The sequence below is a fragment of the Arachis ipaensis genome, chromosome B9 (genome assembly GCF_059453495.1).
Source record: "Arachis ipaensis isolate K30076 ecotype BB chromosome B9, ASM5945349v1, whole genome shotgun sequence".
Lineage (NCBI taxonomy): Eukaryota > Viridiplantae > Streptophyta > Magnoliopsida > Fabales > Fabaceae > Arachis > Arachis ipaensis.
In genome coordinates, this window is record NC_142444.1 from 89,260,321 (window position 1) to 89,279,690 (window position 19,370).

The 19,370-nt window shown below is 41.0% G+C and overlaps 1 non-coding gene across 1 annotated transcript; it reads left to right on the plus strand.

Annotated features, from left to right (window-relative positions):
• Positions 1-17,622: 17,622 nt before the first annotated feature.
• LOC148545394 (small nucleolar RNA R71) lies at positions 17,623-17,726 on the plus strand. The gene has a single exon (XR_015901674.1). It is a non-coding gene; the product is annotated as a small nucleolar RNA R71 (small nucleolar RNA).
• The last annotated feature ends 1,644 nt before the right edge of the window (positions 17,727-19,370 follow it).

The window sequence follows — 19,370 nt, forward strand, 5'->3', positions numbered from 1 at the left end:
CAAAATGCCCTGGCATCACAACACCAAACTTAAAGCTTGCTTGTCCCTAAGCAAGTAGTGGAACAAGAGAATGATGAATGGAATGCCAAGAGAAATAAGTCATTCTTGTGGAAGTCATGTCCCTGGTTTTATGGTGGTTTCTTGCATAGCAACTTAGGTTCATTCCTGGCTTTCAGACCTCTATCATGTCCTAGAATACTCACTGTGATTGCATCCCATGAGACTTTTATTCATTGATCCTTTTGTTGTCATTTCAGGGCTTATTTTTGTTCTTAGGCTAAGTGCTCTGTAAGGGGGCAACTCTTTAAAATAAGCTTTCAGCCAACACTCCCGAACCAGTTGGTTCAAGGTGCTAAGTGTTGAAGCACCCCTAAGGACTTACTTGCTCAAGTCTCTCCCCCATACATACACACCACAGGCACATAGTTTATTTATTTTCTTTTCTTGAGACCTTGGTGTCCAGCACCTCTTTGGGTTACTAAATGCTCTGTATTGAGGGTTACTCTTGATAGTGGACTTTCAACTGATAATCCCGAGTTAGTTAACCCAAGTTACCAAGTGATAAGGTACCCCTAAGAGCTTATTCATCCAAGTAGATCCCTCACACAGGAGCACCACAGACACATGCCTCAAGATTAAAACCATTGGTGCCTAGCCTTATTGCTTACTCTTTTTCTTTTATTTTTCAACCTTTAATGTTCTTTCCCTTTTTCTTATTAGGATCTTCTTATTTAGCTAGTCTCATGAGGTGTTTTTCAAGCACAGTATTCATGACAGATAGTTGTCCTCCCACCTTCTGGTTGAACCAACTTAGCTAACTTATGATCACACCATAAACTCATGAACTCACTCCATAGTATGAACTTCTCTCTGGTCTTTAAAAACACTCATTCTCTTTTCATTTGATTTAAAGGGACAAACATACAAGTAAGCAAAGTAAGGGTGCAGTGACATAAAGACCAGCAAGCATAGACCTCTTCAACACAAAACTTAAGAGACAGAATTGAAAAAGGTTCCAACTACGAGTAACTATTAATAAAAAGTGCATTCGGACTTCCAATTTTTAACAATTCTGAGTATAATGGAATTAAGTAACAATGCAACCTTCGGGTGATGATTTCTAGTTGCCCTCTTTCTTTGTCATCATCCTAGTCCTTGCTACTTCACTTCCTTGGGTGAAGGTGCACCATTTCCTCATAAGATTCCTGCAAAGTTATTGAAAGTTGCTTGTTCCCAAAGCACTTGAGACATAGTTAGCTTGCATGTATGCTTGTGGCTTTTGAACTTAATTTGGTGTGTGAACACCAAACTTAGTTCCTTGCCCAGTGCAAAATATTGCATATATGCAGAGAACCTCATATCTTGTTGTTAACAAAACAATTATTACTAAAGTCTAACTACATCTAAGTGGTTTCCCTTGATTGGTTGGAGCTAGCAATGTGTTTTTGGGAGTGGGGTGTAATTCTAACTAATGTCTTTGGTGGAACACCAAACTTAGAATCACACTTTCACTCTTAAATTGTTTTGGTGTGGAAGACCAAACTTAGCTCCTCGCAATACAAGGGAAACAACTTGTGATCCTTATTGAAATAAAGATGAAAAGGAAACTACCTGAGGTTGGGTTGCCTCCCAACAGAGCGCTCTTTTATCGTCGCTAGCTCGACGGTTCCTCCTTTACTTGAGATGGTAATTTACTCTGGGGTTTTCCCCCATGTTGCCCAGATAATGCTTGAGTCTTTGTCCGTTCACTGTAAAAGTCCTCTTAGAACCTTCATCCATGATTTCGATGTGTCCATATGGCGAAACTTTTGTGACAAGAAAAGGTCTGGACCACCTTGATTTGAGTTTTCCTAGGAATAGTCTCAATTTGGAATTGTAAATGAGTACTCGCTGCCCCTTTTCGAAACTCCTGGGTGCAAGATGCAGGTCATGTCTTCTCTTTGCTTTCTCTTTATACATCTTGGTATTTTCATAGGCTTGTGACCTGAATTCCTCCATCTCTTGCAGCTGCAAGATCCTCTTTGCACCAGCAGCAATGCTGTCAAAATTTAGTATCTTGATAGCCCAGAGAGCTTTGTGTTCCAGCTCCAGTGGTAAATGACAAGCTTTCCCATACACTAGTTGATATGGGGACATTCCAAGTGGTGTTTTGAATGCTGTTCTGTATGCCCAAAGAGCATCATCCAGCTTCTTCGACCAATCCTTTCTTGATGCACCCACAGTCTTTTCCAGAATCCTCTTTAGCTCTCTGTTGGATATCTCAGTTTGTCCACTTGTTTGGGGATGGTAAGGTGTGGCTACCTTGTGTTTTACCCCATATCGTAGGAGAAGAGCTTCTAGTGGTCTGCTACAAAAATGGCTCCCTCCATCACTGATGACTGCTCGTGGGACTTCAAACCGGCTAAAGATATTCTTCCTGAGGAAGTTCATGACTACCCTGTTATCATTCGTTGGGGTTGCAATAGCCTCTACCCACTTGGAAACATAATCCACTGCTACCAAGATGTACTTATTTGCATATGAGGTTGGGAATGGTCCCATGAAATCGATTCCCCACACATCAAACAATTCCAGTTCCAAGATGAAATTTTGTGGCATCTCATTTCTTTTGGGCAAGTTTCCAGATCTTTGGCATTCATTGTAGCTCTTTACTAGTTCTTTGGCATCCTTGAAAAGGGTGGGTCAAAAGAATTCGCTTTGTAACATCTTAGCTGCAGTTCTATCCCCTCCAAAGTGGCCTCCATAGCATGAGCCGTGGCAATTCCATAGGACCTCTCGTCCTTCTTCTTCCGAAGCACATCTTCTAAGGATTCCATCTGAACACTTCTTGAATAGATATGGCTCATCCCAGACAAAGTACTTTGCATCATTCATGAGCTTCCTTTTTTGATGTTTATTGATCTCTGGAGGCAATGCCCCAGTTGCCTTGAAGTTGGCAATGTCTGCGAACCATGGTGCTTTGTGAACTATCATCAACTGCTCATCAGGGAAGAACTCGTTCACACTTGTATCAGGTGTTCCATCTTTATCATGAGGAATCCTGGATAGGTGATCTGCTACCTTGTTCTCCACTCCTTTCTTGTCTCTGATTTCAATATTGAATTCCTACAACAATAAGATCCATCTTATTAGTCTTGGCTTTGATTCTTGCTTGGGAAACAAATATTTAAGTGTTGTGTGATCTGTAAAAACAATCACTTTAGCACCAATGAGGTACGATCTAAACTTGTCAAATGCAAAAACTATTGCTAGCAATTCCTTTTCAGTAGTAGTATAATTTCTTTGAGTATCATTAAGGACTTTGCTCGCATAGTATATCACATGGACTAAGTTATCTTTCCTCTGTCCTAACACTGCCCCAACTGCAAAATCAGATGCGTCACACAATAATTCAAATGGTAAATTCCAATCAGGTGGGGAAATGATAGGAGCAGAGGATAACCTCATTTTCAAATTTTCAAAGGCTAACATGCATGTTTCATCAAAGATAAATGGTGTATCAGATACAAGGAGATTGCTTAAGGGTTTGGCTATCTTTGAAAAATCTTTAATAAACCTTCTGTAAAAACCAGCATGCCCTAAAAAGCTCCTAATTGCCCTGATATCACTGGGTGGAGGCAGTTTTTCAATAAGTTCTACTTTGGCTCTGTTAACCTCAATGCCTTGGTTAGAAACTTTGTGACCAAGGACTATTCCTCCTGTCACCATAAAGTGACATTTCTCCCAGTTTAAGACCAGATTGTTCTCTTGGCATCTTTTCAATACCAAGGCGAGGTGATGTAGGCAACTAGGAAAGGAATCTCCGAATACCGAGAAATCATCCATAAAAACTTCAATGAATTTTTCTATCATATCTGAAAAGATAGAAAGCATGCAGCGTTGGAAAGTCGCAGGTGCATTACATAGTCCAAATGGCATGCGCCTGTAGGCAAACACTCCATATGGGCAAGTGAATGAGGTTTTCTCTTGATCTCTGGGATCAACCACTATTTGGTTATATCCTGAATAACCGTCGAAAAAACAATAATAAGCATGCCCTGCGAGTCTTTCCAACATCTGATCCATGAATGGAAGGGGGAAATGATCTTTTCGTGTAGCCTCATTGAGCTTACTGTAGTCTATGCACATCTGCCATCCTGTGACTGTCCTTGTAGGAATTAGTTCGTTCTTCTCATTGGGAACCACGGTAATTCCTCTCTTTTTTGGGACAACATGCACGGGGCTAACCCAGGGGCTGTCTGAGATCGGGTAAATTACCCCTCCCTGCCATAACTTCATAACTTCTTTCTGTACCACTTCCTTCATGATTGGGTTCAACCTCCTTTGGGATTGAATGGATAGTTTGGCATCATCTTCCAGCAGTATCTTGTGCATACATATGGCCGAACTTATCCCCTTCAAGTCAGCAAGAGTCCAACCAATGGCATCTTTGTGGTTTCGCAGTACTTTGAGCAGTTCATCCTCTTGATCTTGGCTGAGGCATGAGCTTATAATTACTGGGTAATTTTCATCTTCTTCTAAGTATGCATATTTGAGAGAGGGTGGCAATGCTTTGAGTTCAAGTTTGGGTGCTTCTGACTTTTCGTTCTCTTCCTTTGGTGCACCTTGTATGCAAATTTCTGTTGTTGCAACCTCTTCACTTGATGTACACTCTTCTTCTATTGTTCTTTCGGGTTCTTCAGACTCTTCTTCTTCAAAACTCTCCTGCACCTCCTCTTCAAGTGAGTCCAACCTCATACATTCCCCCAGTTGTTCTTGTGGGTAACTCATGGCCTTGAACACATTGATCGTCATCTTTTCATTGTGTAATCTCAGGGTGAGATCTCCTTTTTGTACATCAATGATAGCTCCAGCAGTGGCCAAGAATGGCCTTCCCAGGATGATGGAAGCCTTGGCTTCCTCCTGCATGTCCAGCACTACAAAGTCTGCTGGGAAGATAAAATCTCCCACATTCACCAGCAAATCTTCTACGACGCCATGCGGGAACTTGAACGATCAGTCTGCCAATTGTAAGGCCATCTTTGTTGGTTTAGCTTCCTCAATCTTCATCTTTCTCATCATAGCTACCGACATCAAATTAATGCTGGCTCCTAAGTCACAAAGAGCCTTTTCCACTGTGATTTCCCCTATAATACAAGGGATCTGAAAACTCCCGGGATTCTTCAATTTCTGGGGTAGTTTGTGCTGAATGATAGCACTGCATTCTTCGGTTAATATCACAGTCTCGTTGTTCTTCCAGCTTCTTTTCTTAGTCATTAGCTCCTTTAAAAACTTGGCGTAGAGTGGCATTTGTTCTATTGCTTCAGCAAAGGGTATGTTGATTTGTAGTTTCTTTAAGATTTCCAAAAATCTCGAAAACTGGTTGTCATCCCCCTTCTTCTTTAATTGCTGAGAATATGGGACTCTTGGTATGTTTGGCTTCAGTACTCCTTCCCCTTTTTGTGAACTCAGATTAGGAACTTGAGCTCCATCCTGCTCTTCTTCCTCTTTATCTGAATCCTTTTCTTGTGGTTTCTGGGGGGTTTCCTTCAGTTCCTTCCCACTTCTAAGGGTGATAGCCTGACACTCCTCCCTTTGTGTTGAGCTAGTCTTGCTGCGAAGGTTGTGGCTTGGAATTTGCTTGAATAAGTAGCCAATTTGTGTCTCCAGTTTCTTGATGGCAGTATCCTGATTCTGTATATTGGACATCACTTCTTCTCGAAATGCTTTACTATCTTGAATCTCCTTGCCTATGCCTTCAAGTAGATTCTCAATTTTTGAGAGTCTGTCATCCAATGATTGTAGATTAGGATCAGATGTGGAAGAATGAGGTAAGTTATTTTGGTTTTGATGTGGATGTGGAGAGGTGTTGTTATGGGAGTATTGATATGGTCTAGATGTGAAGTGTTAGTGGGCTGCATTGTTTGGATTTGGGCGTCTTTGATCAAGGCTTTGGTCTTGTTGATTTCCCCACCCAAAGTTTGGGTGATTCCTCCATCCAGGGTTGTAGGTCTTGGAGTATGGATCATGGTTTTGCCTAGGTGAATTCCCAATGTAGTTGGCTTGCTCCTGACTTCCCTCTGCTTCTTCATTCACTCCTTCTTGGGTTGTTGATGAAGTGGTGATTGCTGCTACTTGGTTCCTCTCCATCTTCTTGGTGAGGTCAGCCAGCTGTCGGGTAATGAGCTTATTTTGAGCCAGCAGAGCATCTACATTGTTTAGCTCTATTACTCCTCTTGTGTTCCCTCTTTCGGAAGCATAGAAGTAGTCATTCTCTGCTACAGTTTCAATGACATCTATGGCCTCCTCAATGGTCTTCTTCTTGTTCAAAGATCCTCCGGATGAATGGTCTACGGCCTTCTTTGACTCATAAGAGAGCCCTTCATAGAAAATGTGCAGCTGCACCCATTCATTGAACATATCTGGTGGATACCTCCTTGTTAGGTCTTTAAACCTCTCCCATGCTTCATATAGAGTCTCACCATCTTGTTGCCTGAAAGTTTGGACCTCAACTCTCAGCCTATTGATTCGTTGAGGGGGGTAAAATCTTGCTAAGAACTTGTTCACCACATCTTCCTAAGTTGTCAAGCTCTCCTTCGGGAAAGACTCCAGCCACTTGGCTGCCTTATCCTTGAGTGAGAATGGAAATAAGAGCAGTCTATAGGCGTTAGGATGAACACCATTAGACTTCACTGTGTCACATATTCTCAGGAAGGTGGTTAAATGTTGATTGGGGTCCTCTTGGACACTCCCTCCGAACGAACAGTTGTTCTGAACAAGGGTGATGAGCTGTGGCTTCAGTTCAAAATTGTTGGCATGGATGGTTGGCTTTTGAATGCTACTTCCATAATTTCCTGGGTTTGGATTGATTTAAGAGCCTAAAACTCTTCTATCCTCCCCAACATGATTTGCTTGTCCTCTTCTGCCATGGTTGTGAGCTTCTTCTTCACGATGGTTTTCCATGTTTTCTTCCATGTTTGGTTCAAAGTATTCCTCAAAGTGTTCCTCTTCTTCTTCAGCACTAACTACACGTTTTTCTCTTGCCTCCCTCCTTAGTCTAAGGAAGGTCCTCTCAGGTTCAGAATCAAAGGAAGTTGAAGCCCCGCTTCTTCTCTCTGTCATACAACCAACAAGTACAAGCAAGGAAAATAGATGCAGAAAGTATTTCTGTCAGAATTACTGTTAGTGTGAGTGATGCAATATATCAAACAGTAAGTGGGTTAGGGAAATGAATTGTAAATAACAAAAAAAGTAGGGGAAAGGGAAACAAAATTAACTAAAACAGAAAGTAAATGATTCAAACAGAAAATTAAATCAAACAAAAATAAAATGCTCAATCTAGTTATCCTCCAATTTAATCATTGTTGATGCACAATCAATCCCCGGCAACGGCGCCATAAACTTGATGCACGGAAAACTTGTCTCGCAACAAATTTCCTTCGACAAGTGTACTGAATTTGTCGTCAGTAAAAACTCAGAATAGAGTGAGGTCGAATCCCACAAGGATTGATTGATCAAGCAACTTTAATTAGAGGAATGTTCTAGTTGAGCAAATCATAATTTGAGTTGAGAATTGCAGAAAATTAAATGGCGGGAAAGTAAATAACAGAAAAGTAAATGCTAGAAATAGAGCTGAATGTAAATGACGGAAAGTAAATTGCAGAATCTTAAATGGGGATGGGTAATTGCTCATAAAAATAAATGACAGAAATTAAAGAGAATGGGTAAGATCAGAAATGGGGAGTTCATTGGGCTTAGGAGATGTTGAATTCTCCAGATCAATTTCATTTTCATCTCTTCCTCAATCAATGCACTCATTGATCACCTTGGCAATCTTAAGTGATTGAATTACAATTTCTTGTAATTCAATCTCTCAAATCTTGATCAATAGCCAATTCCTTGGTCAATTGCTCATGAGAAGAGATGAAGTATGGTCACTGATTATACGACATGCATTTCCCAAATCAAGTGTTGAGAGGATTATAGTCACATATCCATCCAAACCCAATTTGGTCCAGCATGAGAAAGCATTTCTAGCATGATCTCTTCATTCCTCTTTCAAGGTTCAGAAGAGATCCAAGTATGAATAGCTTCTTTTCCAAGATAACTACCCAATTGGATGAAGATCGAAAGCTTTTAAGTAAAATCAAGAGAAAAGATAGAAGAAGAATAATGAAAGCTAGTATTGATCCATCAAATTACAATAGAGCTCCCTAACCCAATGAAAGGGGTTTAGTTGTTCATAGCTCTGGAAAATGAAAACAAAGATGGAGAATACATGATGAAACTAGAAGTGCAGAGAAAGTAAATACAGAGAGCAATTCTATGCCCAGAGGCTCCCTATAATTTCCAACTCCCTTTTTAATTCAAAGCTACTCCTATATATACTACTCTTCTGTTCTTCTAGTTGGCTCTTCAAGTCTTGGGTATGGGCCTTTGGATCGTGAGTTTGAAGCAGTTCTCTTCTTCATTGGGCTTGGCTTTGCTTGCAGAGAGAAAGTGTGAAGTGGGCAGAGACTTTAGCTCAGGACGATAGGGGTGTTAACGTTCAGGTAAAATATGGGTTCGAGAACGTTAGTGACAATCACCTTTTTCACTAACGTTCCACACCAAAGTAAGAGCCACGTTAACTTCAACGTTAGTGGCACAAACGTTACCACTAACGTTGCCCCTTTATCCTTCGTACACGTTATTGGGACTCACCTTTCCCAATAACGTTGAGAAATCTCCCCCTTCCCTACGTTAGAGTCCACGTTAACTTAGTTAACGTGGCTCTTTTAACGTAGGCTTGCCAACCTTCGATAACATTAGTGACACTTACCATTGTCACTAACGTTCAAATGTGCCCCTATTTCTCACGTTAGAGTCCACGTTAACTAGGTTAACGTGGCTTCTAACTTGGCCATGCTAGCCATCTCTAACGTTAGTGACAAAGTTGAGTGTCACTAACGTTGGCTCATCATTCCCTTATCCACGTTAGCTTCCACGTTAACTAAGTTAACGTGGGAGTTAACGTGGCTCATGGTGGCATGTGTGGGCTCCTTCCAATGTTAGTGACAATGTTGGGTGTCACTAACGTTGGCGTCACCTACCTTCTTCACGTTAACTTCCACGTTAACTAAGTTAACGTGGGAGTTAACGTGGCTTATTGGGGCTTGTGTGGGTTCCTTCCAACGTTAGTGACAATATTTGGTGTCAATAACGTTGTCGACCACCTTGTTTCCTCACGTTAGCTTCCACGTTAACTAGGTTAACGTGGGAGTTAACGTGGCTTAATGTGACTTGGCCAACGTTAGTGATAATGTTGAATGTCACTAACGTTGGCTTCCCCCCTTTCTTCTTAACGTTAGAGGCCACGTTAACTAAGTTAACGTGGTGACTAACGTGGCCACTTATGAGCTTGGTCCAACGTTAGTGATAATGTTAAGTGTCACTAACGTTGGCTCCATTTCCTTTCTTCCACGTTAGAGTTCACGTTAACTTAGTTAACGTGACTCTTAACGTGGGCAATGATGGCTTCGAGAGCGTTATTGGCAATTACTTTTCTCATTAACTTTGCAAGTTATTCCCATTCCACGTTAGTGTTAATGTTAGTGTAACTAACATAGCCACTAATGTGGTTCTTCTTTGTTTCCTTTGTCCTGAAATCAAGCAATAAAGTGCATCAAAGTTCTAGTCCAAGTCATGGGAAATGTGATGCACGGAAAACTTGTCTCATAATAAATTTCCTTCGGCAAGTGTACCGAATTTGTCGTCAAGTAAAAACTCACAATAGAGTGAGGTCGAATCCCACAAGGATTGATTGATCAAGCAACTTTAATTAGAGGAATGTTCTAGTTGAGCGAATCAGAAATTGAGTTGTGAATTGCAGAAAGTTAAATGCGGGAAAGTAAATGACAGAAATTAAATTGCAGAATCTTAAATGGGAATGGGGGAATTGCTCATAAATGTAAATGACAGAAATTAAAGAGAATGGGTAAGATCAGAAATGGGGAGTTCATTGGGCTTAGGAGATGTTGCATTCTCCGGATCAATCTCATTTACATCTCTTCCTCAATCAATGCACTCATTGATCTCCTTGGCAATCTTAAGTGATTGAATTACAATTTCTTGTAATTCAATCTCTCAAATCTTGATCAATAGCCAATTTCTTGGTCAATTGCTCATGAGAAGAGATGAAGTATGGTCACTGATTATACCACATGCATTTCCCAAATCAAGCATTGAGAGGATTATAGTCACATATCCATCCAAACCCAATTTGGTCTAGCATGAGAAAGCATTTCTAGCTTGATCTCTTCATTCCTCTTCCAAGGTTCAGAAGAGATCCAAGTCTGAATAGTTTCTTTTCCAAGATAACTACCCAATTGGATGAAGATTGAAAGCTTTCAAGTAAAATCAAGAGAAAAGATAGAAGAAGAATAATGAAAACTAGTATTGATCCATCAAATTACAACAGAGCTCCCTAACCCAATGAAAGGGGTTTAGTTGTTCATAGCTTTGGAAAATGAAAACAAAGATGGAAAATACATGATGAAAACTAGAAGAGCAAGAAAGTAAAATACAGGAAGTAGTTCTATGCTATTTTCCAACTCCCAGCCACTCTCTAAAATAATTCAAAGCTACTCCTATATATGCTACTCTTCTCATCTTCTAGTTGGCTCTTCAAGTCTTGGGCCTTTGGATCTTGAGTTTGAAGCAGTTCTCTTCTTCATTTGGGCTTGGCTGTACTTGCAGATAGAAAGTGTGAAGTGGCCAGAGATTTTAGCTCAGGACGTTAGGGTTGTTAACGTTTAGTGAAAATATGAGTTCGAGAATGTTAGTGACAATCAACTTTCTCACTAACGTTCCTAAGTAAAAGCCACGTTAACCTCAACGTTAGTGTCACAAATGTTACCACCAACGTTGCCTCTAGGTCCTTCGCACACGTTATTGGGACTTAACTTTCCCAATAACGTTGAAAAGCCCCCATTGCTCCTACGTTAGAGCCCACATTAACTTAGTTAATGTGGCTCTTTAACGTGGGCTTCCCATCCTTCGAGAACGTTAGTGACAGTCAACATTGTCACTAACGTTCCAATGTGCCCCCATGTCTCACGTTAGAATCCACGTTAACTAGGTTAACGTGGCTTATAACGTGGCCATGCTTAGCCATCCCCAACGTTAGTGACAATGTTGAGTGTCACTAACGTTGGCTCATCATTCCTCATCCACGTTAGCTTCCACGTTAACTAAGTTAACATGGGAGTTAACGTGACTCATAGTGGCTTGTGTGGCTCCTTCCAACGTTAGTGACAATGTTGAGTGTCACTAACGTTGGCCATCACCTTCTTCTCTCACGTTAGCCTCCACATTAACTAAGTTAACGTGGCTCCTTGGGGTTGTGTGGTTGCTTCCAACGTTAGTGACAATGTTGGGTGTCACTAACGTTGTCGACCACTCTTGCCTCTTCACGTTAGCTTCCACGTTAACCAAGTTAACGTGGGAGTTAACGTGGCATGTGCACTTAGGCTAATGTTAGTGACAATGTTGAATGTCACTAACGTTTGCTTCCTTTCCCCCTTTTAACGTTAGAGGCCACGTTAACTAAGTTAACGTGGACTCTAACGTAGCCACTTGTGAGCATTGGCCAACGTTAGTGATAATGTTAAGTGTCACTAACGTTGGCTCAAATTCCCTTCTTCACATTAGAGTTCACGTTAACTTAGTTAACGTGACTCTTAACGTGGGTAATGATGGCTTTGAGAGCGTCATTGGCAGTCACTTTTCTCATTAACTTTGCAAGTTACCTCCCATTCCTTGCTTCCTTTGGTCCTGAAATCAGGCAATAGAGTGCATCAAAGTTCTTGTCCAAGTCATGGGTAATGCAGAATACAATTTGTCACTAAACTCATGCAAAATCCTCATGAAATCATGTAAAATGCACAATGTATGCTTGAATCAAGGTGTAAGTGAATATCTACCCAAAACTAGCTTATTTCCTAAGAAAATGCATGAAACTATCCTAAAAACAGTAAAGAAAAGGTCAGTGAAACTGGCCAAAATGCCCTGGCATCACAACACCAAACTTAAAGCTTGCTTGTCCCTAAGCAAGTACTGGAACAAGAGAATGATGAATGGGATACCAAGAGAAATGAGTCATTCTTGTGGAAGTCATGTCCCTGGTTTTATGGTGGTTTCATGCATAGCAACATAGGTTCATTCCTGGCTTTCAGACCTTTATCATATCCTAGAATACTCACTATGATTGCATCCCATGAAACTTTTATTTATTGATCCTTTTGTTGTTATTTTAGGGCTTATTTGTGTTCTTAGGCTAAGTGTTCTGTAAGGGGGCAACTCTTTAAGATAAGCTTTCAGCCAACACTCCCGAACCAGTTGGTTCAAGGTGCTAGGTGTTGAGACACCCCTAAGGACTTACTCCCTCAAGTCTCTCCCCCATACATACACACCACAGGCATATAGTTTATTCATTTTCTTTTCTTGAGGCCTTGGTGTCCAGCACCTCTTTGGGTTACTAAATGTTTTGTGGTGAGGGTTACTCTTGATAGTGGACTTTCAGCTGATAATCCCGAGTTAGTTAACCCAAGTTACAAAGTGATAAGGCACCCCTAAGAGCTTATTCATCCAAGTAGATCCCTCACACAGGAACACCACAGACACATGCCTCAAGATTTAAAACCATTGGTGCCTAGCCTTATTGCTTAGTCTTTTTCTTTTATTCCTCAACTTTGATTGTTCTTTCCCTTTTTCTTATTAGGATCTTCTTATTTATCTAGTCTCATGGGGTGTGTCTCAAGTATAGTATTCATGACAGATAGTTGTCTTCCCACCTTATGGTTGAACCAACTTAGCTAACTTATGATCACACCAAAAACTCATGAATGCACTTCCATATTATGAACTCCACTCTGGTCTTTTTAAAAACACACTCATTCTCTTTTTCATCTGATTTAAAGGGACAAACATACAAGTAAGCACGGTAAAGATGCAGTGACATAAGGACTAGATATCATAAACCTCTTCAACAAGAACTTAAAAGAAGGAATTTAGAAATGTTTAAACTGAAATGGAAGCAAGTTCTATTTCATACAAGATCTTCCTTATTTAAAACATAGAGAAAGATGGAACAAAGAAGGAACTCCACCACCTTTTACTCTTGTGGTCGTCCATGCTCTTTTCCTTGCTTGTCCTCCTTGTTTCCTCTTGCATTTCCTCGCATCCGTGCCAATCTTGCTTGCTTCCAATCCTCAAGTGCCTTCCTCACTGACTCATGACTCTCTTCCACCCTTTGTCTATCCTCTCGTGCTAATTCATCCTTCATTTCTTCATACCGGGCTATTCCTGGATGCAATATTGGCAGCTGTCCTACTAAGTAGCCGAGCCTGGCTTGAGTGTTTATGTGATGTCCTGTCTTGCTCATGTAAACTCCTTCTGCGAATGCCCTTTGCTCGTCCAATAGTTCTGCCTGTTCTATTTGTCTTCGATGCATCTCATGTATGTGTGCCCCTTGATGTGCTTGGATGTTGATTAGCCTCTGGATGGATTCTTGTTGCTCATTTTGCCTTTGTTCCATCCTGTTGAATGTTTCTCCCCATTGTTGTCCTTGACTTTGTTGCTGTTCCATCATTTGCCTTTGCCACTCACCTTGCTGAGTCATCCATCTTGAGAGTGCTTCCTCTTGCTGCCCCATCATCTGTAGTTGAAGCTCTTTCTGTGCTCCTTGGCTTTCTAAATATTGTCTAGACAAGCCATCAATGACTTCCTGCAATTGGTGCATGTCCAAGGTCTGTTGTGCTTGCCCCTCTAAGACTTGTCCTTTCACTACTTAAGGGGCTGTCCTCTTCCTTTGCTTCCGTTGAGGCAGGGGGGATGCTGTAGCATTCATCCTTCGTACAGTTATTGGGATGCCTTCCTTTATCCACATGGGGTCCTCATCTTCAAAAACTACCCCAGCTTTCTTGCATATTCGGTAAATAGTGCTGGGGTAACCTAACGTTCCTCTTGAGTCACTTTTCTCTGCCATCTTTCTAATGCCTTCAGCTATGAGTTCATGAACCTTGATTTCTCCTCCCTTCAATATATAGTGCACCATCGTGGCTCTCTTGATATTCACCTCCGAGTTGTTTGCAGCTGGGAGAATAGACCTTCTCACTAGCTCAAACCACCCCTTGGCTTCAGGAGTAAGATCTGTTCTCTTGATGAACTTTGGTTTCTTTCCCGCACCCCTTTCCTAGTCAGCTCTGGGTACACAAATGTCTCGCAAAATATGGTCATAATTGGGGTTGTCCAATCTTGAGTGATAACTTTCTTCTTCAAACTGTATAGATCGTAGCTTCAGTGCCCTCCTGACACTCATGGGACCAAAATCCACCATCTTTCCTCTCACAAAGCTTGTATATGACTCATCTTTCTTATCATATCGGACCGCATTTGCATAAAATTCTCTTATGAGATTTGCATTCACCTTAGTGACAGGGTCAGTGAGGAGCTCCCATCTTCTCTTTTCTACCTTCTCTGTGATTTCAGGGCACTCAGTTTTCTTCACTTGAAATCCCAGCTCGTAAATGATTTCCTTGTCAACCATCCACCCGTATTGCAATGCATGATGCAAGCTTCTAAATCTCTTTTCGTCATACGGGTGCTGCTCCATGGGTTCCTTTCCCTTCCTTCTTTTAGAACTCGAAGACGCCATGAATGATAGTTAATATGTGAAGGTGGTAAAGTTGTGGAGACTTTTGGTTGTTTAGGGTTTTATTGCAATGAAGAGAGTGAGGAGGGAAATGTTTGTAATGGAGTAAGGAGTTTCTTGTACCGAAATGAAGAGTTGTGAAGAGTGGGTGATGACCATGAAGGTGGGTACGGAACAAGGGTCATATATAGGGACATTGTGAGAGAATGGAGGGTGTAGATTGATGGAGTGGTTACTTGATGAACAGTTGGGGTTATGCATGGACAAAAGACAAGGATCATCACTTTATGATGGAGATTGCTCGGTCTTTTAGGGATCCCATTTTTCCAATGTTGCATGGCAACATTTTCCAATGTATTCCTTTTTTAGAACAAGTGTGTAGCCCCTCCTTTTGTGGTGTCTGATCCTTCTTTGTTTAGTTGTCCAATCCATCCCTTTTAATGCTTCTTTTCTTTTCCTATAAAGATAAAATAAGAAAAGTAAGACATAATATCAAAAAGACAATTTAGCCTTTACGGCTATAATTAATAAAGAAAAGAAAAGATTAGATTGTTTATTCATGAACTCCAACTAGCTAACTAACTGTGTATCCTTATATGCATTTTGGTGGCACCATGGGGTGACACCAAACTTAATTTGAAGCACTGTGATGAAAAGTTCTGTTCAAAGCTCCAAGACTAGCATGCTCTCTGTTGCATTCATGCTTTCTTAGTACGCTTTGAACACCAAACTTGTTCTTCACTATATATACTACAATATAAGAACGTCGCCAAATTTGGGTTGGAATTTATGAATATTGACTTATTTATTAGTAAAAGCTAATAAAACATGGGTTGCCTCCCATGAAGCGCTTCTTTAGCGTCACTAGCTTGACATTTCTCCTTCATCAGGGAGGTTGATAATGCTTCAAGTCCTCCCCTCTTGCCTTGGACTTATATCCATTGGTTGTATCAATGATCTCCACATGTTCCAAGGAGAGGACTCTGTTAATAGTGAAGACCTTAGGTAACTGAGATGGTACAGTCGGGAGATTAGGGGGATATCTGGGAAGTAAGCTGAGATCACTTTATCTCCTGGAGAGAAATCTTCCATAGGGATCTTCTTGTTCCTCCACCCCCTTGGCGACTTCTTCTTCTAAGTGAATTTTGTTGTTGTCTTCACATGCCTCTGGTGGTTTAGGTTCTTCCAGCTTCTCCTTGAGCTGTGACGATTGCTGTTTGCCTTGTTCATCATTCAGTGGGGTTTTCGGATGCGTTGGTGGTGCCTCAGTGCTTGTTTCCTTTGCCAGCTTCTCATTATGATCATTGCTTGGTTCTTTATTTTCTTGGTCAGCTTCTTGGGAGAGTTTGAAGACATTGAAGCTGAGTTGTTCATCATGGATCCTCAATATTAGCTCCCCTCGCTCCACATCTATGAGTGCTCTGGCTGTAGCTAGGAATGGTCTTCCCAATATGATTGGGTGAGTGTGACTCTCTTCCATATCCAAGATGACAAAGTCTGTTGGGAGGTAGTATTTCCCAACCTTTAACAACACATTTTCCACCACCCCTATTGCTTGTTTTTGAGTTTTGTCAGCCAGCCTGATGACCACATCTGTGGGCAATATCTCATTGATCTGCAGTCTCTTCACCATGGCTAAGGGCATTAAGTTGATGCTTGCTCCCAAATCGCAGAGTGCTCTATCAAACATTGTTTCTCCTATGGCACAGGGGACATGAAAACTCCCTGGATCTTTTCTTTTCGTAGGCAACTGTGGTTGAATGAGGGCACTGCACCCCTTGTTTATCACTATAGTCTGACCTCCCTTGAGTGAGCTTTTCCTAGGAAGCAGCTCCTTCATATACTTGATATATGCAGGCATTTGTTGGATAGTCTTGATGAATGGTATGTTCACATGCAAAGATGCAAACAAGTCAAGAAATCTTGAGTATATTCTCTTCTCCACAGCACCATTGAGCAGTTGGGGAAAAGGTGCATAGAGTCTCAACAGCTCCTGTTTTGAGATTTCTGGTTCTTGGTAATCTTTTTCTACCTCCTCTACTAAGGTATCTTCAGGTTGTTGTGACAGCTTACTTGGCTTGTCCTCAATCTCCTTATCACTTATAGTGACCATCTTGCAATCTTCCCATCTTACTTTCTTTGTTTTACCTCTCGGATTCTTCTCTGTGTCACTTGGGAATCCATCTGTGGGTTTGGGAATTTGCTCAGAGAGATATCCTACTTGAGATTCCAACCTCTTGATTGTGTCTCCCTGGTTCTTGAAACTGGCTCGCACTTCCTCCTTGAACACCTTGTTGTCTTGGATATCCTTCCATATGCCTTCAAGTAGATTTTCAATCCTTGAGATTCTTTAATCAAGTGATGATAAGTCAGGCTGAGGAGGGTTGTTCTGGCCTTGATATGAATGTGGAGAGGTGTTGTTATTGGAATGTTGATATGGTCTAGATGTGAAATTGTTTAGATTTGGGCGTCTTTGATCCAGGCTTTGGTCTTGTTGATTTCCCCACCCAAAGTTTGGGTGATTCCTCCATCCAGGGTTGTAATTCTTGGAGTAAGGATCATGGTTCTGCCTAGGTGAATTCCCAATGTAGTTGGCTTGCTCCTGACTACCCTCTGCTTCTTCATTCACTCCTTCTTGGGTTGTTGATGAAGTGGAGATTGCTGCCACTTGGTTCCTCTCCATCTTCTTGGTGAGGTCAGCCAGTTGTTGGGTAATGAGCTTGTTTTGGGCCAACAGAGCATCTACATTGTTTAGCTCCATTACTCCTCTTGTGTTCCCTCTTTCAGAAGCATAGAAGTAGTCGTTCTCTGCTACTGTTTCAATGACATCTATAGCCTCCTCAATGGTTTTCTTCTTGTTCAAAGATCCTCCGGATGAATGGTCTACGGCCTTCTTTGACTCATAAGAGAGCCCTTCATAGAAAATGTGCAGCTGCACCCATTCGTTGAACATGTTAGGTGGACACCTCCTTGTTAGGTCTTTAAACCTCTCCCATGCTTCATATAGAGTCTCACCATCTTGTTGCCTGAAGGTTTGGACCTCAGCTCTCAGCCTATTGATTCTTTGAGGAGGGTAAAATCTTGCTAAGAATTTGTTCACCACGTCTTCCCAAGTTGTCAAGCTTTCCCTTGGGAAAGATTCCAACCACTTGGCTGCCTTATCCCTGAGTGAGAATGGAAATAAAAGCAGTCTATAGGTGTCAGGATGAACACCATTAGACTTAACTGTGTCACATATTCTCAGGAAGGTGGTTAAATGTTGATTTAGGTCCTCTTGGACACTTCCTCCGAACGAACAGTTGTTCTGCACAAGGGTGATGAGCTATGGATTCAGTTCAAAATTGTTGGCATGGATGGTTGGCTTTTGAATGCTACTTCCATAGTTTCCTGGGTTTGGATTGATATAAGAGCCTAAAACTCTTCTATCATCCCCAGTATGATTTGCTCGACCTCTTCCGCCAAGGTTGTGAGCCTCTTCTTTATGATGGTTTTCCATGTTTTCTTCCATATTTGGTTCAAAGTATTCCTCAAAGTGTTCCTCCTCTTCTTCAGCACCAACTACACGTTTGTCTCTTGCCTCCCTCCTTAGTCTAACGAAGGTTCTCTCAGGTTCAGAATCAAAGGAAGTTGAAGCCCCGCTTCTTCTCCCTGTCATACAACCAACAAGTACAAGCAAAGAGAATAGGTGCAGAAAGTATATCTGTCAGAATTACTGTTAGTGTGAGTGATGCAATATATCAAACAGTTAGTGGGTTAGTGAGATGAAATGTAAATAACAGAAAAAAAAGTAGGGGGAAAGGAAGAAATTAACTAAAACAGGAAGTAAATAACTCAAACAGAAATTTAAATCAAACAAAATAAACTGCTCAATCTAGTCATCCTCAAATCTAATCATTGTTGATGCACAATCAATCCCCGGCAACGGCGCCATAAACTTGATGCACGAAAAACTTGTCTCATAACAAATTTCCTTCGGCAAGTGTACCGAATTTGTCTTCAAGTAAAAACTCACAATAGAGTGAGGTCGAATCCTACAAGGATTGATTGATCAAGCAACTTTTATTAGAGGAATGTTCTAGTTGAGCGAATCAAAAATTGAGTTGTGAATTGCAGAAAGTTAAATGCGGGAAAGTAAATGACTGAAAGTAAATTGCAGAATCTTAAATGGGAATGGGGGAATTGCTCATAAATGTAAATGACAGAAATTAAAGAGAATGGGTAAGATCAGAAATGGAAAGTTCATTGGGCTTAGGAGATGTTGCATTCTCCGGATCAATCTCATTTACATCTCTTCCTCAATCAATGCACTCATTGATCTCCTTGGAAATCTTAAGTGATTGAATTACAATTTCTTGTAATTCAATCTCTCAAATCTTGATCAATAGCCAATTCCTTGGTCAATTGCTCATGAGAAGAGATGAAATATGGTCACTGATTATACCACATGCATTTCCCAAATCAAGCATTGAGAGGATTATAGTCACATATCCATCCAAACCCAATTTGGTCCAGCATGAGAAAGCATTTCTAGCTTGATCTCTTCATTCTTCTTCCAAGGTTCAGAAGAGATCCAAGTCTGAATAGTTTCTTTTCTAAGATAACTACCCAATTGGATGAAGATTGAAAGCTTTCAAGTAAAATCAATAGAAAAGATAGAAGAAGAATAATGAAAACTAGTATTGATCCATCAAATTACAAC